This window comes from Podarcis gaigeae (genome assembly GCF_964106915.1).
Source record: "Podarcis gaigeae genome assembly, chromosome: 7".
NCBI lineage: Eukaryota > Metazoa > Chordata > Lepidosauria > Squamata > Lacertidae > Podarcis > Podarcis gaigeae.
Window position 1 is genome coordinate 73,043,103 of NC_139683.1, and position 24,740 is coordinate 73,067,842.

Sequence of the window (24,740 nt, forward strand, 5' to 3'; positions counted from 1 at the left end):
ATAATTTAACTGAGGGAAAGGCAAACAAAATCTCAACCAAATGCCAATCAGGATGAAACATCCTTTCTGGCCCTGTCAGCCAGCGACTCAAAATTGCTCAGTGAAGGCTCTATCCTGAGGGTAGGTGGGTGGGAAGCAGACTTACATAGGATGAGAAGATGGTCCTGAGCTCCAAGGGAAGCAGACTTACATAGGCTTTCCCCCTCCCCTTTGCAAGGGCTCATGGGACAGCTTTTTCCATCACACAGATGGTGCAGTTTGTGGGCCACAGTGCCATTGGGCAAAGGCATCCCACACTTCTGGGTCACGAACGTGACATATAATCCGATCTCTTCAATTTCAGAATTTGCCTCAAGTAGGTGGTGGTCTAATTACAGAAACGGAGGCACAGGAGCTGTGCTGAGTGTGCTATCCTAGTTCTGCTTTCGCATTATTAGGGAGAAGGCATTGTGTGTGTGTGTGTGTGTGTGTGTGTGTGTGTGTGTGTGTGTGTGTTTGTGTGTGTGTGTGTGTGTGTGTGTGTGTGAAGAACATTGACTGGCTGCCAATTATGTGCGTCTTTAAAGCTGTATAAAACTGGCTGTCACAACAAGTGATGTTTTCTGATAGTTTTTCACATGCCTATGTAAGCGACATCAGGCTTCTCTTTATTGTCTCTCTCCCAAACACACACCTCTCCTCTCTTTACTGGATTACATATTGTGCTAACAGAAGTCGCTGCTGAAACTTATTTAACAGTATTGACTGAAATAACCCCGAATCTCTTCTGGTGCGGGTTGATTTAGCTACAAATCACCTGTTCCAGTCCTGAGATCATTAATCAGCCTGAGGCTAGATACATTAGGAGAAATTTTCAGCACAGAAAGAGAGAAGAAAATATGAGCAGCTCCTTGGAAGAGCTGTTACCATCAGATTAGCTCTGATTCTCTACTGGAGCACCAAATTACCCTGAAGTAATAATTATAATACATTAGTAGAAGTTTAATGTCCAATAAGTGCTGTCTGTTTAAGTGATAGCAATCTCACCATGGCTCAGGGAACAATAGATCTCGGTGCTGGTGAGAGAGAAAAAAACCTGGCATGGAATTAAACGATAGATCATAAAATATGCATTATTTGTTCAAAAATGGGAACAAAAACTCACCCCGCAACTTTCCTTGTTGCTATTTTTATAGGCGAGACTCTGTTTGGATAATGCTTTCCCTGATGACGAGGCGCTGGGAAGATTGTCATTTATCTATAAATAAGCACTGGGATCTCTCAAGCTGTTCTAGTGTTCATTTGCATGCTCCATAGCAGGATCTGCACACAAGAGCAGAAAATGAGAGGCAGTTGGGGTCTGCCACAAAATGTTGCAGTGTGCTGTTCTCCTGTTCAGAGTACCAGCCAACTGGCCATGAATTCTTTTGTAACTTCTGGTTATACAGTGGTACCTTGGGTTAAGAACATAATTCATTCTGGAGGTCCGTTCTTAACCTAAAACTGTTCTTAACGTGAAGCACCACTTTAGCTAATGGGGCCTCCTGCTGCTGCCGCACCACCACCATGCTGCCACCGTGCGATTTCTGTACTCATCCTGAAGCAAAGTTCTTAATCCGAGGTACTATTTCTGGATTAGCGGAGTCTGTAACCTGAAGCGTCTGTAACCTGAAGCGCCTGTAACCCGAGGTACCACTGTATTGCTGGGTTCTGGCTTGGTGATATTTGGATTATTCTGTTGGATTTCCCTGCAAGGCTGCCCAAGAAATAGCAACACTGGGCTGTTAATATTAGACAATGTAACAAGATGAAACATTTTTTTTTTCAAAGTAAAGATTCGGGCCACTAGCAGGCATGTGATTCTGTGGTTGCATGATGCATCGCTCTCAGCTCCTATGCTAAACTCTTTGGAGCTGTTGAAATGACAAGGTCCTTGTTCACCTACAGACCTAACTGACACGAAGGCATCCCAGTGAGGCGCTTTGAATTTGGTAAACAGCAGGATACTTTTTGAATTATTCAGCACACAAGTTCAGCTAGATGCTGATTATTATTTCTTTTTCTTGCTTTTTCTTTTTTAAAAGGGTGATGCAAAAGCACATATGACCGAAAAGGTTAAACTATTAAAAGAATCAGGAGTGCACACTTGATCATTTGATGGGCTAGATGATTTGATCTATTTATTCTTAACTTTTGCGTGATTGGAGGGGAAATGCTTTTATTTTAAATGCCAGTGACATTTCCTCCGAATAAGCAAACAGGAAACCAGTCAACCGTACATCTAAGTTCCAAAGTCACCATAAACCATGAATATGCATTGCTCAGTAGTGGATAAGCTCCAAGGGCTCTGTTGTGTCTGTTCTCTCTCTGTGTACCTCACCATATGGACTGGCTCTTTTGGAGTCTGCTTACATGAAAGGAAGAATTTTTTTTTTAATCTCTCGTCTTGAATGCCAGTGATCTGCTCCTTTCCAAATGCCAAGTGTGCAAGCTAGAGCATTGAATCAGGAGCAGAATTTGGCTTAAATTCCGTTTCTTGGAGTTGACAGGATGTGATTTTGGAAGTATCAAAGATCTCCCAGTCGAAACGCTGGTTTAACTCAAGTCCAAACATCTGGAGGGTGCAGAGGAAACCCTTTCCAATACTTTTCTGGGTGTCTGGCAGAAATAATATGCATGTGTCTGTCCTACAGTGGTGCAGTTGCATAATTGTTGACACTAAACTCAGTAGTGTTATGCAGGAAGACTCTTTAAAGCCCTATACGGTCTAAGACCCTCATACCTACGGGACCACCTCTCCTGGTATGTCCCACAGAGGACCTTATGGTCTTCAAATAAAAACATCTTGGAGATCCCGGGCCACAAGGAGGTTAGGCTGGCCTCAACCAGAGCCAGGGCTTTTTGGCTGTGGCTCCGATCTGGTGGAACGCTCTGTCACAAGAGACTAGGGCCCTGTAGAACTTGACATCTTTCCGCAGCGCCTGCAAGACAGAGCTGTTCCACCAGGCCTTTGGCCAAGGCACAGTCTGACCCCCCTCCTTCTGTAATCCTCATAGAACTCTATCCCAATGGTTGCCATTAATTTGATTCTGAATTGATTTTAGAATGAATTGATTTTAGAATATATTTCAATTAACTGACTGTGATTTTATGTAAACTGTGCTATTTTACTGTTGTTAGCTGCTCGGAGCCCGGCTTTGGCTGGAGAGGGTGGGATATAAATAAAATTATTATTATTATTATTATTATTATTATTATTATTATTATTATTATTATGCTACCTTGAATTAGTTCACTTATTTCAAAATGTGCTAAGCCAGCTATGCTGCATTTGGTGGGCGTACAGCTCATTCTGGTGAATGGGGGCACTGGACTTCCGCTGTCAGGTTCTTACCTGAGGGCACCTCTGCTATCCATCTCAGTCTGTACAGAATAACATCTCTCCTATGTGATGTCTGGTTGGCAAGAACCCCAATACAGCCTTCTCAATAGTGGCTCCAGAGCCCCAGCCAGCATAGCCAAAGGTCAGCGATGTTGGGAGTCACGGAAACCGATGTCAGCACACCCACACCATGCGTGTACAGCTGTCAGGGAACATTGGAGAGTGGCCCCTTCATTGAAAATTTTGGGGGACCTCTGGCCTCTCGCCCTCCCACTCAATGCCAGTCTTGGGAGTTATACTCCAACTTCTGCAAGGCATCGTTTTCAGATGTTCATCAGGGTGCATATCAATGCACCTTTGAAAAATGCTTTAGGCATTAAATTTTTCAGTAGGTCTACCCTCCACCCTTCCACCCCCACATGCTAAGATCTCTGGGTGGAATTCAGTGTGGCACTATGTTCCATCTGTGTAAGCATTTCAACTGGGGCCAGATTTAGGTTTGATGAGGTCCTAAGCTGTTGAAGGTAATGGGGCCCTTTATATAGCAGGCGGGGCCCATTACTTACATGATAGGAGCCTACACAACACAAAACACTGTTGCTATATGTAGGCTTTATTTTATTTGTTTTTTATCTTATATTTTGGAAATGTACATCCAGTTGTTTTTCCTTTAAATTTTTGCCCTCCCCAAGAGAGTGGGGCCCTAAGTTATAGCTTGTTTAGCTTATATGTAAATCCAGCACTGATTTCATCTTGCCTGATGGAGTAATCCTCCTCACGCCCCCCACTGTTCTAGGGGTTCTCATGACCCTCCAACAGCAAATTTTGGGGGATGCATGGGGGGAGGAGAGGAGGAAAGCCTCCCTGGTCAAATAGAAGTCCTTGTGTTCAGGTCTTCCACTGATGAGGCTCATTATGTGAACTCCGTTCCTCTGATAGATTATGACTAGCTCCTATAGTCATAACACCTTCCTTCTGGGTACCATTGTACATTTTCTATGGGAAAAGGGGATGTATGTGCCATAAACTTGTCATCAGAGAAGCTTAGTTTCTGTGCATTAATTTCATTTTAATTCAACGGCTTTCTTACATTGTTAGATCATCCAGCAGGACTGTAGTAGTTTCAGTCATGTTCTGTATTTGGTGCCAGTGAATTTAGCGCATTCATTTGATTTCCCTCTTGACATTTTAAGGTGTATGTTTCCCCCTCGCCAGTCTATATTTCTTAGTGTGCTGTAATGGGTGGGTTATGTATGAGGCAGTTGCTCAACTCTGTACTTCAGGTTTGCCCAGGTATTGATTTATGAAATCCAACGTGATTCCATTACTGTGTAAAGAGATTAATATTTTCTTAATCCTGTCAGGTTTGCGGTTTGATTTATATTTCTCACGAATGTGCATAGGTGAAGGTTTTTCTTATTTTTCACCTTGATAGATTTAAAGTCAGGGTGTCAGATACAGATCTAAATAAAAAATATGAGAGGGACCAGACCTATATCTCTTACAGTAGTCAGAGCCATATATTTTGGTTCAGGAATAAATAGGATCTGGATCAGCAAGAAAATGTTTGTCTCGAACAGGGGCCTTGAGGGAAAGTGTTAGGAAGTTCAAACCACACCCAAACCAAGTCTATTCATATCATGAAAAGCTGAGTGAGCTTTGTAAGTTTTTCTCTTTTAAACTAAAGCAATGCACACAGGCACACACACTGTGCATAGAGATAATGCTGTTTCAGTACCAGCAACCAAGTGAGAGCCAAACTAAACATGATCATGGAGGCAGCTAAGTGGTTCATGTGGGTCTAACGGCAACATCACTAAAGGTAAAGGTAAAGGTACCCCTGCCCGTATGGGCCAGTCTTGACAGACTCTGGGGTTGTGCGCCCATCTCACTCAAGAGGCCAGGGGCCAGCGCTGTCCGGAGACACTTCCGGGTCACGTGGCCAGCGTGACATCGCTGCTCTGGCGAGCCAGAGCCGCACACGGAAACGCCGTTTACCTTCCCGCTGGTAAGCGGTCCCTATTTATCTACTTGCACCCGGGAGTGCTTTCGAACTGCTAGGTTGGCAGGCGCTGGGACCGAGCAGCGGGAGCGCACCCCACCGCAGGGATTCGAACAGCCGACCTTTCAATCGGCAAGTCCTAGGCGCTGAGGCTTTAACCCACAGCGCCACCTGCGTCCCTACAATCAACATCACTAGGAGCACACAAAAAGGGGGAAACTGAATTCTCTCCCACTGTACCTCAACACTGACATAACCGTCAGTCAGACCGAACAAAATCCTTGCGTGTTCCTACAGACAACACTGGTGCTGCGATATTGGCACTTGTGTAATTGAGGATGTGGTAATTTGACTCCATAATGTTCTTTTTCCCTCCACACTATCTAGTGCAAAATAATTACTACTAATTATGTTTTAAAAGATGAGAGTCAAGTGCTAAGTAAATCAAGGGTTTTTTTGTGTTTTTTTGGTGTTTTATGGGTTTGTCTTTGACAGATCATCGTTTCCCCCCATGCAATTACACAGAAATTCACTCCACTGAAGTTCTGAGCAATGACCTATAGCAAGCAATAGGGAGGAAGTGGCTGTACAGGCATTCTAACCAGCCTGTCTCAAATTTCTTACTTCTTATTTCAAGCAGAGATGCATAAACCTCTGTGGGAAATTGCACTATTTTATTTTATTTTATTTTATTTTATTTTATTTATTTTATTTTATTTATTTATATGCCGCCCTATACCCAGAGGTCTCAGGGCTATTCACAGAACAAAATCAAAATATAAAACCACAATATATATATAATCAAAATAAAAACAACAACCCAATAACACCCCCCCCCCAAAGAACCACATTTTAAAAGGGCATAGGATGTCAATCAATCAACCAAATGACTGGTTAAAAAGGAATAAATAAATAAAAAATACCTACAAGATTCCTCAGATGATAATTTGAAGAGGTAGCCATTCCATATTTTAATCATGTGGTACATGAAGGTACACTTCCTTTTTTCTACCCTAAATGTACCACCATTCTGCTTCTATATTATGTTCTGGTTGAGGTGATGTCATGTAATCAAATGCCAAGCTTCGAAAGGCATTCTACTGGGAAAGTAAGTGTATTCCCAGGTGTGAGCTTTGCAAGCTTCTTCCACTTTCCAAGCATAAAGAGAATTCAGTCCAATTGTAAAGCATGAGCGAGAAAGGCCTGCTTCCTCACCGGAAAGGGTGTGCGAGAAGCTGTGGCATATTTATTACCTCTCCCCAGGGCTGTCTTTAGCAGTCCGGGCGCTCAATTCTGGGGGTGCCTGGGGCCTACTGCTGAAGCCACCTAAGCTCTTAACTAACTGCCTGTTATGAAATAATAAATAAATTTGATCAAGCTAGAAAAACAAAATACATATATACCTAAAAGGTAAAGGGACCCCTGACCATTAGGTCCAGCCGTGACCGACTCTGGGGTTGTGGCGCTCATCTCTCTTTATTGGCCGAGGGAGCTGGCGTACAGCTTCCAGGTCATGTGGGCAGCATGACTAAGCCGCTTCTGGTAAACCAGAGCAGTGCACGGAAACACAGTTTACCTTCCCACAGGAGCGGTACCTATTTATCTACTTGCACTTTGAACTGCTAGGTTGGCAGGAGTTGGGACCGAGCAACGGGAGCTCACCCTGTCACGGGGATTTGAACCACCGACCTTCTGATCAGCAAGTCCTAGGCTCTGTGGTTTAACCCACAGTGCCACTGTTTCACTAAAGGACTTTCGACTTTGTGTGCTTACTTACCATAGATGTGGCACACCAGCAGTTGTGCTTGTCATTCTTAACGGTGCTGTGCAAGCGAAATTAACTCTTACATCAAAATATTATGTTACATATTGTATTGAGCTGTGCTGCAATGCTATACGGCAGCGGGTTCAGCGGTACCTTTGACACGACTGATGTTTCTCCTAAGTAGGTGCCTAAACAATACTTAGAAGTTTAAGTGTGGTGGTGTTGCATACTTCAGTATAAGTGTATTGTAAATAAATGAGCAAATAAAAAGGTTTGTTTCTTTTTCCTCCTTTCATAAACAAGAGATAAGGCGTAAGTGTGGTGTCTGACATAAGCATAGTAAAAGTTAATTTAGGGGCTAACCTAAATTTGAGGACCCAATAGGTAGTCTTGCCTAGTTCTATCAGGCTTAGTAGCCTGCTAAGTTAAGATTTTTGATTTTATTCCCATAAATGTTTTTCTTCCTGTGCAGGTTTAATGTTGCAATACGTAGAAGTGTGCACAGCAAGGTGAAAGGCCTCAGTGCCTCATTGCGTGGCTTATCACATGACTGGGGATACATAATAGCATGGAAACCATGAGGGTGAAATAAGGTAAAGGTAAAGGTACCCCTGCCCGTAGGGGCCAGTCTTGACAGACTCTAGGGTTGTGCGCTCAACTCACTCTAGAGGCCTGGAGCCAGCGCTGTCCGCAGACACTTCCGGGTCACGTGGTCAGCGTGACGAAGCTGCTCTGGCGAACCGGCACCAGAGCAGCACACGGAAACGCCGTTTACCTTCCCGCTATAAAGCGGTACCTATTTATCTACTTGTTTGACCAAACTGCGGGAGGCAGTGGAGGACAGAGGTGCCTGGCGTTCTCTGGTCCATGGGGTAACGAAGAGTCGGACACGACTAAACGACTAAACAACAACAACAACAACATTTATCTACTTGCACTTAAGGGTGCTTTCGAACTGCTAGGTGGGCAGGAGCTGGGACCGAACAACGGGAGCTCACCTCGCCGCGGGGATTCGAACCGCCGACCATGCGATCAGCAAGTCCTAGGCGCTGAGGTTTTACCCACAGCGCCACCCACGTCCTGAGGGTGAAATAGAGAGGGCTTAATTCATGCCAGGTGGATTAGAATCATAGAATTGTAGAACTGTAGAGTTGGAAGGGACCATGAGGATCATCTAGTCTAACCCCATGAAATGCAGGAATCTTTCACCCAGTGTGGGGCTTGACCCCACCACCTTGAGATGTGGGTATGTCATCAGGCATGCCCCATGACTGGATACACCCAAACGAGAACCTGATCCATGATTGATCTACATTGGATTGAAGGGAGTTCAACAACCCTACCTGTGGTCAAGCTACAGGAAAGCAAGGCAGGCCCCATATACTGACAGTAAAATTGCTCAGGATTCACTATAATGTGTCCGTTTATTGTTCATTAAAGTTAATGTTTGGCTATGTTTGTTGTGAGATCTACTCTATTAGATTAACTCGTTGAGTGGGTGTTATTGGAAAGATTCACAGTGCTACATAAAATAGTTTAAACCCTTGATTTTCTGGAAAACTTTCCAATTTAAATAACCAAATGCTAATTCTCTTTTGTTATTGATGTTCCCAAGTGTCTGAATGGAGGTGGGGGGGAGGGATAAGTAATCAAACCCATTTCTTCTTATGGCTAGATTTAATTACAATGCTTGAAAACAAACAAACTGATCCTTTTTTTAACAGTGAAACCTAATTGCTTGGGCAGTAATGATTACAGAGTATTATGAAAAAGAAAAATCATTGTAAAGTCTAATTAGCATTGAATCACTCAAGCATCTTAATGATGAAGGGTGTTTATCCAATAAAGCATCTCATATATATATAACAACAACAGCAAGGAAATGGAAGGTAGGTCTTTGGTGGGGGTGTGAATGCAAGTGTCAATGAAGTGATAACATGTATGTATGTATGTATGTATGTATGTATGTAAAAGACTGATCACTGGCATTTTGAGAGAGGGAACAAATACTTTCAAGGAATGATTAGATCAGGAAAATATTGTGGAGGGCAGACTTCACCCCCCCCCCACACACAAACACCATAAGTGTTTCAGCTCTGAATTGTTCAAAGCTTTCCAGGGTTGCTTTGGTCTAAAAGCAAACAACTGTATGACAACGTGACCATGGATGAATATCACATCTACCTTGGCCCCAAGTTTAACGGTCAATTCACACATACATATGCAAGTTTGATACACTCGAAACTCAGCAGCTGAATGTATGAACTGACTCCACTGAAAAATCCTCGTATTTAGGTGATACAGCTCTTTTCAGACATTCACAGTCCCCGTACTTTTCAAATTAAATCTCTTAAAAACTGATGTGTCATCATTCTTTATCAGTTCCTTCATTCTCTTCCTGCCTATAGCCTCAAAATTATAGATGATTCCCCTTTGTCTTTTCTGCTAATGCTCCCGCCTTTGTTTTAATCCAGGCAAAGTGTCTCATTTCCCTAAACTGCTCCATAGAAACATTCTTATTAACAAAACACAGTAATAAAAGTTGAGAGTGAGCTGAAGAGGGCCAATGGAGGGAGAAGGCATCAGGATTTTGCACTTTGTCAATTATAGCACTTATTTTTCTCCAGCTGGGCATGGCTGTATTATTTTCCTCACTTGTGAAATGGGCATTGATTTTTTCCTGGCTTGAGAACAAATTGAAGGGCACTTGGTTCTTTTGAAAAATGTGTATTCAATAATTTTACTACATTAAATAACTTCAATTCAAACACAGAAGACTATTTCTATTTAGCTGCTGCTGTTGTTTGCAGTTCCACAGTGCCTCATGTTTCTCCCCCCGAGATCATTAGCTATGGAGTTGGCAGCTTGACACATGACAGACAAGAGGAGAAAGTGGAAACACAAATGCCATTTTTCTTTCTTTCTGAGCTTCTGGCTCAGCATCTGAAGGGAGAGATATATTCACATCTCTAGGGCTGAGTTGGAACATCAACCCTCCCTTGGCATCCCATTACAGAGCCTGTCCTGATGCCCCCCTCCATTTCCCTTATCTGTTTGTGGGGCAGCAACAAACATGGGTAAAAATTGCCATAATATTGTGGGAAGGGGAGTGAGAAGAAAGGGTATCCTTGCGTTGCCTTCGTGGCCAGCAACATTGTCTTCCAAGTGGCTCAGATAGCATAGCACATAAATGTACGGAGTGTGGTCAGCTTTGTAGGTGACATTCTCTATAATTACCAACTCTATAGGCTTGAGGTGTTGCATAATAGCAGTAGCCTCCTTCCACTATTGGCCTCCTCCCAACGTGTGTTGCATGTTGTGTGATGCCCCCCCCCCCAGGTTGGGTGCAATTCAGCATCTCTGTCCTATTTCCCAATTACAGATAGGTAGCCGTGTTGGTCTGCCATAGTCAAAACCAAAAAAATTCCTTCCAGTAGCACCTTAAAGACCAACTAAGTTAGTTCTTGGTATGAGCTTTCGTGAGCATGCACACTTCTTCAGATATACTAAAGAAGAAGTGTGCATGCACACGAAAGCTCATACCAAGAACTAACTTAGTTGGTCTTTAAGGTGCTACTGGAAGGAATTTTTTTTGTTTTGACTATTTCCCAATGTCTGCTAGCCACAATGGATATATTCTCTTTCCACTGCTGAAGGAAGCATTGTTCATTTCATTTCATTTTTCCTTTGCTTTGGGGGATGAGTGTTCAGACCCCTGGGCTCTCACTTGTGGGGTGCCTAAGGGTTCCATCCTCTCCCTCTATATGAAGCCGCTGGGAGAGATCATCAGGGGGTTTGGGCTGGGTGTTCATCAGTATGCAGATGACACCCAACTCTACCTCTCTTTTAAATCAGAACCAGTGAAGGCGGCGAAGGTCCTGTGTGAGTGCCTGGAGGCGGTTGGAGGATGGATGGTGGCTAACAGATTGAGGTTGAATCCTGACAAGACAGAAGTACTGTTTTGGGGGGACAGGGGGCGGGCGGGTGTGGGGGACTCCCTGGTCCCAAATGGGGTAACTGTGCCCCTGAAGGACCAGGTGCGCAGCCTGGGAGTCATTTTGGACTCACAGCTGTCCATGGAGGTGCAAGTTAATTTTGTGTCCAGGGCAGCTGTCTACCAGCTGGTATGCAGGCTGAGACCCTACCTTTCCGCGGACAGTTTTGCCAGTTTTGCATGCTCTAGTTATCTCCCGCTTGGACTACTGCAATGTGCTCTACGTGGGGCTTCTTTGGAGGTGACCCAGAAACTGCAATTAATCCAGAATGTGGCAGCTAGACTGGTGACTGGCAGTGGCCGCCAGGACCACATAACACCAGTCCTGAGAGATCGGCATTGGCTCTCAGTATGTTTCCGAGCACAATTTCTTTCTACATTAATCTACTTAAGGTAGCTTACAACTTAAATATGTAAAAAAAAGGTCAGTTTTCATCCTGTAATAATCAAAAATATAACATTTCAAGAATCCATTTCATACACTCATGCCTCCCTGCTGTACAGTGGGAATAGAGGTGTGGCAGATCATCACCTTTGACATGATGGTTAAACTAGCATTATTCCACACACACTTTGTAAATCTGCCAGAAGTAGTGTGACTTGCTTTCCCTGTACAAGTGTTTAATGTCAAAACTGTGATGCACTTGTTTATTTATTTGGATTTATAGCTAATCCTACCCCTGAGGTAGGGCAAGAGAACTTGATGCTTTAGTTGGGATTCCTGCATAGCAGGGGGTTGGAATAAATGACTCTCAGCTCAAGGTCCCATCCAACCCTGCAATTCTATGAATCTAAGATTTGTTGTTTAGTCGTTTAGTCATGTCCGACTCTTCGTGACCCTATGGACCAGAGCACGCCAGGCACTCCTGTCTTCCACTGCCTCCCGCAGTTTGGTCAGGCTCATGTTTGTAGCTTCGAGAACACTGTCCAACCGTCTCGTCCTCTGCCGTCCCCTTCTCCTTGTGCCCTCCATCTTTCCCAACATCAGGGTCTTTCCGAGGGAGTCTTCTCTTCTCATGAGGTGGCCAAAGTATTGGAGCCTCAGCTTCAGGATCTGTCCTTCCAGTGAGCACTCAGGGCTGATTTCCTTCAGAATGGAGAGGTTTGATCTTCTTGCAGTCCATGGGACTCTCAAGAGTCTCCTCCAGCACCATAATTCAAAAGCATCAATTCTTCAGTGCTCAGTCTTCTAGATGGTCCAGCTCTCACTTCCATACATCACTACTGGGAAAACCATGGCTTTAATTATACGGACCTTTGTTGGCAGGGTGATGTCTCTGCTTTTTAAGATGCTGTCTAGGTTTGCCATCGCCTTTCTCCTAAGGAGCAGGCATCATTTAATTTTGTGACTGCTGTCACCATCTGCAGTGATCATGGAGCCAAAAAAAGTAAAATCTCTCACTGCCTCCATTTCTTCCCCTTCTCTTTGCCAGGAGGTGATGGGACCAATGGCCATGATCTTCGTTTTTTTGATGTTGAGCTTCAGACCATATTTTGTGCTCTCCTCTTTCACCCTCTTTTTCACCTTCTAAGATAGTATCAATAAAACATCAGCAAACAATAAAACAAATAGAGAGATAGTTTCACACAGACCTGAAGTATCACTATACAACATAAGAGCTGGTCTAGTGCTAGACATTTCCACTTGAATGCTGAAATCATGGTAGTATGAATGCCACTAGTGACCCCTTTCCTCTAGCCTACTACATTCATAACATGTGAAAAGACTGTTTTCTGGCTTAAGTTCCATTGCTTCACAGGAAAAAAGTGCTTCGGTTCTCTTGCACCCAGCTTTTGTGGAGGATTAAGTACCTGGGATGTTGCAGTTGGTTTTGAAAATGGTTTCTTGAAAGGATTACACAGTGCTTTAAGATGACTTTACAGGGTATACTTGTTCTTTGCTCTTTTGACTCTTGATTGCCGTTTGTGAGCATTGAAGGGCTGACTTCATCTGTAACACCTCTGAGCAGTTCTGCTCTAATACAACATGCTAACCACATTTTTTGTTGAGTTGTACTTCTGTGGTGAAATGTTTTTAACTCACTGAGCTGAAAGATAAAGGGCATCTACCTTTCCATTTCATAAAACATACTAGCGCCTTAATCCTGTCATTTTTAAAAGGTCAGCATTACAGTTGTGATACTGGGCAGGGGCAGCAGAGCCTAGCAATCTGGCACTGAGCTCCCCCCCTAATTAAAACTCACTAATTAAAGCACTGTTTCCCTCCTAATTAAAATAGTTTCAGAAACAGATTTTACTGTGTTCTTTCATCCATAGGTTTTCATCGTGGATGCTGTAAGTCATTAGATAACAAATCCTCTCTGTCTAGATATGGATCATGAGGAAACATGTTTTTAAATCTCTGTTCATCTCACAGTGACATTTGCAATGACACTTTTCGAACATATAACTGCAAAAAAGCTTGCCTTTGTTTAAGATTATTTCAAGTATGATATTCCTATGTCAATAACTGCCAATAAACTGGGGACTTTATCCTTCAATATAAAACCTTGGGTGACCCCAAATCATGCAGGACCAGATTCAACTAAATAGTTGCTCCAATCAGAGGCAGCACGACATGTCCTGCAAGTGCAATAGGGCTCTCATTGCAGCCTACCTAATTGGCTCTGGGGGTCGGGAGAACCCTCCAGACAATGCATATAACTATGTTCTGATGCTCATATTAATCGTGGAGGTGTGGCTCAGGTAATTTATGATCAGAATTCACAGAGGTCCAATTCCCTAAGCATCTCTAAGGAAGGAATGTCTATTTGTTAAGGAGTTCCATGCAGAAGACACCATAATGGAGAGAAACCTACTTCATGCTCATTGAACAAGTTTTGTTAGAAGGCCACAAAATACTTTTTGGGCATCACAGTACTTATGGGAGTAAAAATAACAAGAAATTTTCAAAAATGGACAAATATGGAGGGCTTTGAAGAGTCACAGGAAACATTTTGGCATTACAGTATCATAGCAGTGACCCATGGAAACAATATTGTTGTTGTTGTTGTAATTTTTTTAATGACTATGAGTAATGAAAGCCATGGTGATGGGTAATGAAAGCCATAGACAGATCGTTGAAATTGAAACATGGAGATCTGAGTTCCATTTCTTGCCAAACCACAGATCTCACTGTGTGACCTTGAACAGGTTGTGAGAATAAAATAAGAAAACAACCATATATTTGGGGCGATGTGGGGGGGCGGCAATTACTTTCCAGATGCTGTTGGACCCCAATTCCCTTCCATCTCATCCACCATGGACAATCCTCATAGATGATGGGATTTGTAGTCTAATATCTGAAGGGTCATCAGTGTTGTTTATACAGTTCCCAGTTCCCTGACAAAAAGCAGAGGGTGCACATGAAATAATATTTTGCAAGCGGTCCCACTGAGACTTATTGGCATCATTGTGGCATAACTGGTTTTCATAGAAGGAGCCTAGACACGGTGCAAGTTGTACCAAGGAGTATGGACAAGATAGTGAAAATGGGACAAAATGATGCAATGGGACAAAATGATGCTGCCTCTTCCTAGAACAGGCATAGGCAAACTCAGCCCTCCAGATGTTTTGGGACTACAACTCCCATCTTCCCTAGCTTACAGGACCAGTGGTCAGGGATGATGGGAGTTGTAACCCCAAAACATCTGGAGGGCCGAGTTTGCCTATGCCTGTCCTAGAAGGACAGCATGGAAGCTCACCCTATGGAGACACAATGGGTCTGAAACTCTTCCCATTCTCTCTCCTCTCCAACCTTCACCTCTTAATTGACAAGGGGATAGGTATAGCATTCAGAAACATAGGCTGGAGTGGAACTGTGCCCTCTGAGACTGTGAGGTTTGCAGCTGGCGGTGGACCCCGTCATATACTTTCTCTTTTCACACATTTGCATTCACGAGTCCTTATGTACAGAACACCCTCTCTTTAGCCACAACTTTCACTAAATATAAATGTAACATTTCCAAGACATCTTATTAAGCAAATAAATAGGTTCTGAGCTTATGAGCGCTTCTCCTCCCCTTGCTCTAATGGAGAGGAACAGCTGGATTTCCCAATTATACATATAGCAGCACTGGAATTTCAAACACCTTTAATAGATACAAAACAAAAGAAAGAGGGGAATACATAAGCCCCCCCCAAAGGCACACAGTGACAAATTCCATAAGCCATCACCAGTTACCCTGAATGTTTTTTGTGCTACTTTTTCAGCCAGCTACTTTTAAAGTACAAACTTTCCAAATGCTTGTTGCTAATTAATGAGATTAAGCTGTCCTTTGGCACATTGTTTTATACTATTCCCACTGGCAAAACTTTCATTTTAATAATTGTTTACGTGTTTGCTCCCCCCCCCCCCATTTTATCTATATGCAGGCTAAGTCTGAAAATGTTTTCTTTTTATCTGTATTCACTTACGGAAACTTCTCTCCCTCCTCCCCGCCCCCAGCAAATAATGCAAATGAGCTAAGAGTTTGCAAATAAAACTTTTGTAGTTATCAAATAATGTTTTGGGCCTCGGGGAGTTCATATAGAAAATGTCATCTGCTTATTTTCTGTGCATTAGATTAAAATGGGCCATTTACATTTAATGCTCAGTGTAACATCTGGAAACTTGTCACTGGAGATACATGACATGAGAAACGTGAAATATTGATCTAACCCAACATGGCAGCTCTTAAGGCAGGTTTACATTTGCATCTGGTTTCCTACAGTGACCAGCCACATGCTTCTGGGAAGCTTGTAAGCAGGGCATGGAGGCATCAATTTTTGTCTGGTATTCCAGGGTGGCATAACTTAATTATGACTGAAGCCACATGTCTTCATTGAGAACCTTCAGGGGGGAGGGTTGACATGTCGTAATGGATGAGGCCAGACACCTTTGTGCAGTAGATTACATTCTAAAATGACAACAACAAACCTATAGTTACGTGAAACATACTCAATAAACACACAAAACACACGGCTGTACTTTTGAATAAATAAGGTATAATATTCATTGTGTCAAATTGTAGATTTCTACGGAAGTCTCATAAAGTTCAATGAAAGGATTCTGTGGATCTGTAACAACCTGCCCTGTGGAACACCCTCCCACCAGATGTCAAAGAGAAAAAATAACTGCCAAACTTTTAGAAGACATCTGAAGGCAGCTCTGTTTATGGAAGCTTTTAATGTTTAATAGGTTATTGTATTTTAGTATTTTGTGGGAAGCCACCCAGAGTGGCTGGGGAAACCCAGCCAGATGGGCGGGGTATAAATAATAAATTATTATTATTATTATAACCCTTCATGTGGATTATTGGACTCCATGAAAAGACAGGTGGAATAGATACTTATACATGTATGGACCTTATGCATGAACTGACTAGAGAATGAACTGATCCACTGGGTCTTCTGCTTTTTTCATTGAACTTTATGAGACTTCCATTGAAATCTACAATTTGACACAATGAATATTATACCTTATTTATTCAAAAGTACAGCCGGTTACGTCTTGTGTGTTTATTGAGTAGATTACATTCTAGCCATATAAAAGCTTGCAGTTTTTACACATGCACAGGTGCAGATCTCTATTCAGGTAAACAGGAGGCATTATCACAGTTCCAGACCTATCCCAACTCACAACATCCTTTTTTTAAAGATGTGATGAGAAAACCTGTCCTGATAATTCCAGTCATGCACCTATGAACCAGCTGCAAGAGTAACTTAATTTTAGAAACGCATTTCACTTCACGTTGTGCCCAAAATGGCTTCTGCGTTTTATTTCCACACTCCATCAATGAATGTGGAAAATGCATTTAAAATTATCAAAGGGGAAGGGGGAAATATGGTGACATTTTCGTGGGTTCCTTGCAGGGTCTTGCTTCACCTAATTTACTTTAAAGGTAACAGTCTTTACAGCTAAATCAATGGCCGTTCCTGCATTTGCTGGTCCTCAGTAATCTTACAGGTTTCCAAACCCCTTGCTTCTTGAGTTGTTTATCATTATCATTATCATCATCATTATTATTATTATTCAGTCCAACTATATTATCCACTGTAAGGTCCGTATAGTAAAAGCTATGGTTTTCCCAGTAGCGATGTATGGAAGTGAAAGCTGGACCATCTAGAAGACTGAGCACTGAAGAATTGATGCTTTTGAATTAAGGTGCTGGAGGAGACTCTTGAGAGTCCCATGGACTGCAAGAAGATCAAACCTCTCCATTCTTAAGGAAATCAGCCCTGAGTGCTCACTGGAAAGACAGATCGTGAAGCTGAGGCTCCAATACTTTGGCAACCTCATGAGAAGAGAAGACTCCCTCGAAAAGACCCTGATGTTGGGAAAGATGGAGGGCACAAGGAGAAGGGGACGACAGAGGACGAGATGGTTGGATAGTTTTCTCGAAGCTACAAACATGAGTTTGACCAAACTGTGGGAGGCAGTGGAAGACAGAAGTGCCTGGCGTGCTCTGGTCCATAGGGTCACGAAGAGTCGGACACGACTAAACAACTAAACAACAACAACATATTATACACCCTCCAACAAAATAGTATCTGGCCCAAAGAAGGAAGAGTTAATCCTTTAGACTTTATGCAACCTCTATAAATCTCAGGGTCATGGGTTTGAGGCTCATGTTGGGTGAAAGATTCCTGCATTGGACTGGATAACCCTCATCCCTTCCAACTCTAAAATTCTATGATTCTATAGCAAAAGCAAATATATTTCAGTAGGGATCAGTAACCTAACACTTGCTACTGTTTTACTGAATGTCGGTAGGGAAAATGATTTATTGATCACTATCTACTGCTCAAGAGAACTGTCTGAGAGAGCATATGGTGTTCTTGCATTACTAAAACAAAGCAGGTCTCAAACCGGGCAGTGCCTGGATCGGAGGCTGCCTGGGGATCCATTTGAGCTTCTCTGAATCACCCCACGGAAAGAGTGCAATGAAAGTGCAATAAATACCCCCAATGAAATGCGTTTTTTTAAAAAACCTAAGCACAGGAAAGATGAGTGTATTTTACCAAGGGGAGGTCTTCATTTGAATTTGTCCGTGCTTTACTGCTTCTGTCAAAGTAAAAGAATACCAAATGCTATTGAAACCCACGAATTGTCATTGATTCAGCACAGAGTTAAATCACATGTGGATGTTGTAAAGTGTACAGGCCGTGTGTTGTGGCATAATAAGGTGGTAGCAGTAACTCCCTTTTGCCAGCTGCTCTGAGTCTCATATGTCCAATAGCTTGAGGATACTTGGAGATATAAGCCATGTGATTTCCGAAAGCAAATTCCCTTTCTCTGTCTTTATTTCAGTGTGTGTGTGTGTGTGTGTGTGTGTGTGTGTGCGCGTCTGTGCGACCATACTTAATTAGACTTTGGGGTGTAAATCAAGGGTGATAATAGTCCTGTTGACTCAAAATTAAAGGGTTTTCCTTTTATTGCCTGCACTAGATCAAAGCTACTATGCGCTTTTTCGCCCTTTAAAAATATATATAGTTGACCTCACCTCTCTTGAATGCAGAAACTCGCATCACAACGAAGCAGTTTGCCTCAAATATAACATGGCACTTTTCTGCTTCCTCCATCCCTTTAATTAGGGTATTCTGAGCTAGGAATAGTTTTGATTTAAAAAAAGAATTCATGAACTCGTGATGAAGTAAAAAATAATTAATCAGTTTAAATCAATATTCTAAAATTGCATTTTAGGACATCTGAACTAGAAATAAAAATCACCCCACAAACACAGACGGTGGAATGGATCCCTAGGTTATTTTCTCACACACCCACACCCTGAATTTTCCCATGGCTTTCTCATAGTTCCTTCATTGTCTTGCTTGAGGAGAAATCTCCACATACTTTTGAAATTCACATTAAGCAAGATCTAGTGACAACCTTGGGATTTGCAGACTCCTCCCCCCCCCAACCAAGGAATCTGCTAGCTTTACTTAAAATAATTTGGATTTCCTAGCAAATCCTCAATTTTTTCACCTGAGGAAAACCCAAATTCATGACAATATAGTGACCTGTCTATATCAAGAAAGGGACGTGGGTGGCGCTGTGGGTTAAACCACAGAGCCTAGGGCTTGCTGATCAGAAGGTTGGCGGTTCAAATCCCCACGACGGGGTGAGCTCCCGTCGCTTGGTCCCCGCTCCTGCCAATCTAGCAGTTCGAAAGCATGTCAAAGTGTAAGTAGATAAATAGGTACCGCTCTGGCGGGAAGGTAAACGGTGTTTCCGTGCGCTGCTCCAGTTCACCAGAAGCAGCTTAGTCCTGCTGGTCACATGACCCGGAAGCTGTACACCGGCTCCCTCGGCCAATAAAGCGAGTTGAGCGCCACAACCCCAGAGTCGGTCATGACTGGACCTAATGGCCAGGGGTACCTTTACCTTTACTATATCAAGAACCAGCTAACCAGGTCTCCACTCCACTTCATTCTCATATTTGACCTTTGTTGCTGTTACAAAAGAAAAGAAAAGAATGTAGAATGCATATATTTGCAAGAAATGGTTTTAAGCTATGGGCCAAACTGGAGACGATGCAGGATCCCCATGATTTAGATTAAATAAAAAAGTTAATTAGGCACCCACCCACACCAATGACTGCTTGGACTGAGGAAGGGCTATGGCTCACTGGCTGAGCATCCATTTTGCATACAAATTATTCCAGATTCCTGGCACTTTCAGGTACAGTGGTTGGGCAGTCAGTATGGACAATACTGAGCTAGATGAAGGGTCCATCAACAGAAGGTACCTCCATATGTTCATGTGCTGTGAAGATCAGGGAAATGGTGCTTTAGAAGAGAATGTTCAAGCCTTTCCTTGATGTAAATAACCCTCCTCTCACTCCCCAAGCTGTTTTTAGCTCCTGGGAGACAGATACAGACACACTGATTGTTCAGGGTTATAAAGTAAGCTTCAGTGTTGAGTGAGAAATTTAAATCCAGACCTCCACAATCTAAGACCATTGCACCACACCAGTTTTGGGGGATGCTAGAACTGCTAACTAATAGCTCAGTTGGTAGCTGTGGCATTTGCCCATTCGTTTAGAGTCTGTCTGTACAGGTGGGAAAGATAGGGTTGAAAATGTAGACCAATAGGAAAGCTGGAGGTGGAGCCTACCTATGTATAAAAGGGCTTAGCCCAAGGTTTGAGTTGTTGTTGGAGTTGCTGGTGGGTAAAGAGTAATAATATTTGGAATGCCAGAAAAGTTTGTTTGTGTCTGAAATGAAATACACTCTTCTTTATTAATTGAGAACCTGACTGAGGCTGAAGTGATTTTACCGGGGAAGACCTGGTTGGTGGCAGCGGATTAGTGGTGTACGGGTCAATAGTCCATGAGACGACGGGCGCTCCATATGAACGCCATAGTAGCACATGAGACTCTTAATCTGAGGGCCATGCATTTGAACCCATGTTGGGCAAAAGATTCTTGTATGGATTGGGAGTTGGACTAGATGACCCTCATGGTCCCTTCCAACTCTAAAATTCTATGATTGTATGATCTAAGCAGCAACTGCACAAACACAACTGCTATTGAAAATTTTAAATTTTATTTTATTATGATGCTCTGGGTATTCAAAGGTGGGGGTAAATAATGGAATTGTTGTTTTTTTCACAGTGTCACTTGTGTGCATTTTTCAAACTTCATTTAATGCCTTAAAAAATCTGCTTTGATTGTGCTCTCTGCCTTTTACCATTCACAAAGTATCTTCACCAGGTTGTCACTGAACTAATTCATTTCCTCAAAATATATTGAAGGATTGTCATGATTATGATTATTACTATTCGGGGTAGTATTTTGGGCGCCACACCCTTTCAAAGTGCTGCACGTGAATTGAGTTAACCATGAAACAACAGATACATATTTGCTTTGCTTTTGTATTTTGTGTTTTTATCTTGTATCTTTATGCTATGAACCACCTTGAGTTTTGTGGATGAAGGGCAGTTCACAAATTTAAATAACAACAACAACAACAACAACAACACAGGTGCATAGATAAGTTACTCTTATAAAACTACTCTGAAGCATATACACTATTTTTGCACTTGATTTTTTCAGTGAAAACAAGTCTTCATGACCGACTTTAATGTCTGTACTGAATCAGTTGGAGAAGAATTTCATAACTCTGGAGCCACCACTGAGGAGGCCTTCTCTTTGTTCCTATCCATTCTTAATGGTAGGCACAAAAGAAAGACTTCTGCACGAATGGGATTAGGTTAGTAAAAATGGGGACACAGGAAGCTGCTTATAATGAGCAGGAAAATTAGTCTATCTGATTGGCAGTGGCTCTCTGGGGTTTGAGGCAGGTATGTCTTCCAGCTCCACCTGGAGCTGGCATGAACTTTAAAAAGTAGAGAGAGAAAGAGAAGTATGTCTGCTTCCAGGAAATGCCATTTACTTAAAATTTTAGAGGCTTCCTAATTATAAATACTTTTGAGACTCCTCTCAACCACATCACCACTCAGAAGATATCTCTTCTCTGAAGTTTTATTTCATACTTCTTAATTAGCTTTTCTACCATGCCAAGCTTGCTGGCCCTTGCAAAGTAACTCAAATTCGGTTAATGTTACAGAGATCAATAATAATTAATGCACAAGGGAATTTTTTTCAATTATCTTCTATGAAAAAGAAATCTCACCCTATAAACTTGAAACTTCCCATTAATTATATCAACCTTTACTTCTCTAACATCTGCAAATTAAAAATCATCCATTAGTTTAGACAAGTGATAGTTTATTAGTATCTCCTCCCCCCCCAAATAAAATAAAATCTGTGCACTTGGGACCATATCTTACACAGTTATTATCCTCTTGCTATCATAGTCCTTTTAAATAAAGAACAGAATTTGTCCTTTAAGTAATCCTGTGCTGATTCCCTCCTCATTTCATTAACCCAGTGAAAGCCCCCCCCCCCCATACACACATTTTGAGGGGCAGGCAGGGAAATTCAGTAAAATGTCCTTTCTATATTTCTTATCTTAATTACATTACAAAATGACTGAGAAGTGTGTTCTTCCTTTTACATTATTTTTCTTATAAACGGCTATGAGTGCCCCTCCACTTTTAGCTAGGCTAATTTATGAGGTGGCTGAGTGTTGCAGTGCTATTTCCTTTACTTTTTTTTTTTTAAAAAAAAAACACCTTAATGTGCCCATGCTTCCTGCAATGCACATTTGAAGGCACCTACCATTCCAGGAACTATGACTGGCTGGAAAACAGCAGAACTTTTCCCTTGACCACTCTCTAGTAGCACTCTGCAGCCAGCCTCCTGACTTCCTAAAATGTCCATAGGACAATGTCATGCTATGTTTTCCCATAGGAATTCCACAAATTGGAAGCAGCTTGGCAGATGGGGTGGAGCCATTTCACTAGCTTCCCGGCAGGTGATTGACTGTTGCTAACTGGGAGAGAGGTGTTGAGGTGGCCATGAGGTTGGTGCTGTGCAAATGCACTGGCAAAAGTGCTGGATTTGCTCTGCCAGTGTGTTTGCACCATGCCAACCTCCCTGCTGCTCTCCCTCCTGGTAAGAAGCAATTGCCCACCTTCTGGGAAGCTAACAAACCAGCTCTGACCCATCTATTCTACTGGAAAGAGGAGACTGAGAAGAGTCTAAGAATCACGCAAAACTCTTGAAATAAAAGTAACGACAACAAGAGGGAGAAGAAGAACATTTGTAATGTAAATAAGGAAAGAACTAAGCAAGAATAGATACCTCCCCACACAACACACATTGAAGTTTGCCCATGCTACTCATTTTTTGAGAGATTATTTCTTCTCCTCTCCCCACAAACAATTAAAAAAACCCAACCCAAAACATTAGTGCATTATGTTTGGCATAATATGACAAGCATAGCTATGCTGATTTGGCAGCTCATATCCAGGGCTGAGTTGATTATTCATAGAATTTGAATTTTACATCAGAATTTGCACACTTCGCAAGGTCAGGCTTTGCAGTGGTTCTCAAGGAAGCGTTCTTCCCTTCCATGCTTCTTGAGAACCTTTTATGCTAACCATGTAAAGGAGTCAATATGGGTCATTCTGCATTCAGAACAGGCACTTCTACTGAATTATGCTCCTCCCTGATCAGGCTTGCTCAACAGGTTTGAGAACTGGCTAATAGATCGACAAACAGACAGACAGATATTTTTTTTAATGGTTTGTAAAACCTGTTGCTACTTCTACAGGTATTTCTGCTTTCTCCCAGGATGCTACATACCCCGGTCAATATCCAAGCAATTTCCATTTCTGTGCAGATCTGAATCACTGTTCCCTATACAAGTGACTGGGGGGCCACACACTGAGATGGGGAACAGAAGGAGTTTGGGATCTAAAGTCCCACCTTTTATACAACCTTAAATATATGCCAGAGTCCTGTCCTTTGTATCTGGTTGTCTGAACTATTGGGTGTGCAACAGGGTACAGGCAACACCAATTCCCCAGCAGTTTCAGCATTGTCACCTTAAAACCCCTAAGCACAACCAAATCAAATTACTTTGCCCCAAAATTGTCCATTTCCCCAGTAGTAGATGCTTCTTCTATCCCCACCCCCTTGCGCCTTTACCCTTGCAGAAGAGTTCAACTTTTGACACAGCACTCAATTTAGGTGAGGGAAGGGCAGCCCTTTAACCCACAAACTCCAACTCTTTACTCCTCCCAATTGTAGCCTTCTAAGCGACATGGGTGGTGATGTGGGTTAAACCACAGAGCCTAGGACTTGCCAATCAGAAGTCAGTGATTCAAATCCCTGCGATGGGGTAAGCTCCTGTTGTTCGGTCCCTGCTCCTGCCAACCTAGCAGTTCGAAAGCACATCAAAGTGCAAGTAGATAAATAGGTACCACTCCGGCGGGAAGGTAAACGGCGTTTCCGTGCGTGGCTCTGGTTCACCAGAAGCAGCTTAGTCATGCTGGCCACATGACCCGGAAGCTGTATGCCAGTTCCCTCTGCCAATAAAGCGAGATGAGCACCGCAACCCCAGAGTCGGCCACGACTGGACTTAATGGTCAGGGGTCCCTTTACCTTTAAGGAGGCCATTATAAACAGGCAGGGAACTGCCTGGCTATCCCTTCCTTTTTAATTTGAGCACATACATCCCTTGAGCTTGGGACAAACGAGGCTTCTGATTGCAACTAATTGCCTGTTAATTGTGCTCCTGTTGTACCCATAAGTCTGTACATCTTTGAGAGAGAGGGAAAATGCTTCCACTTTGTATTACCCTTCCATTTGCGTGACAGAAACCTGTAGTCCACAAGAATGAGGTTGTGCCCTGTAGGAAACAAACTCTGCTGCTTTTCTCCAAAACATTTCAGAGCCAATGCATCCATAAGCACTTGCAATTAGGAGGAGGAAAACATCCTTGTAATCTAACAAGCAAACAAAGGGCAAGGGAGGAGATGAGCCGCTGCAAGCATCTTTAATGAGAAAATGCTTTTTAATCATGAAATGGTCATGCGAGAGGATCTGCAATTTGGGCCACTTTGATATCCACAAAAGGCAATTTATTCTCATTTCTTTTTCTTGCTGGGAAAGAGAATAACCTAACTCTTGGTGCGGGTATAGCAATTTGAAGCACTTGGATTCTGCAGGAAAAAAAGCTTATCTCCCCTTCCTCACCATTTTCCTCCTTGCTACCGATTTCAGAT

At 42.6% G+C, this 24,740-nt stretch overlaps 1 protein-coding gene and 1 long non-coding RNA gene across 5 annotated transcripts in view; one reads left to right on the top strand and one right to left on the bottom strand.

Moving 5' to 3' along the window:
* CDH12 (cadherin 12) overlaps positions 1 to 24,740 on the top strand; it is a 652,231-nt gene that overhangs the window by 112,084 nt on the left and 515,407 nt on the right. The gene's annotated exons all lie outside the window — the stretch shown is intronic.
* LOC310848482 lies at positions 788 to 20,277 on the bottom strand. The gene is made up of 3 exons (XR_014566443.1): positions 20,220 to 20,277; positions 18,607 to 18,708; positions 788 to 1,302 (listed from the first exon to the last, which is right to left on the bottom strand). It is a non-coding gene; the product is annotated as an uncharacterized lncRNA (long non-coding RNA).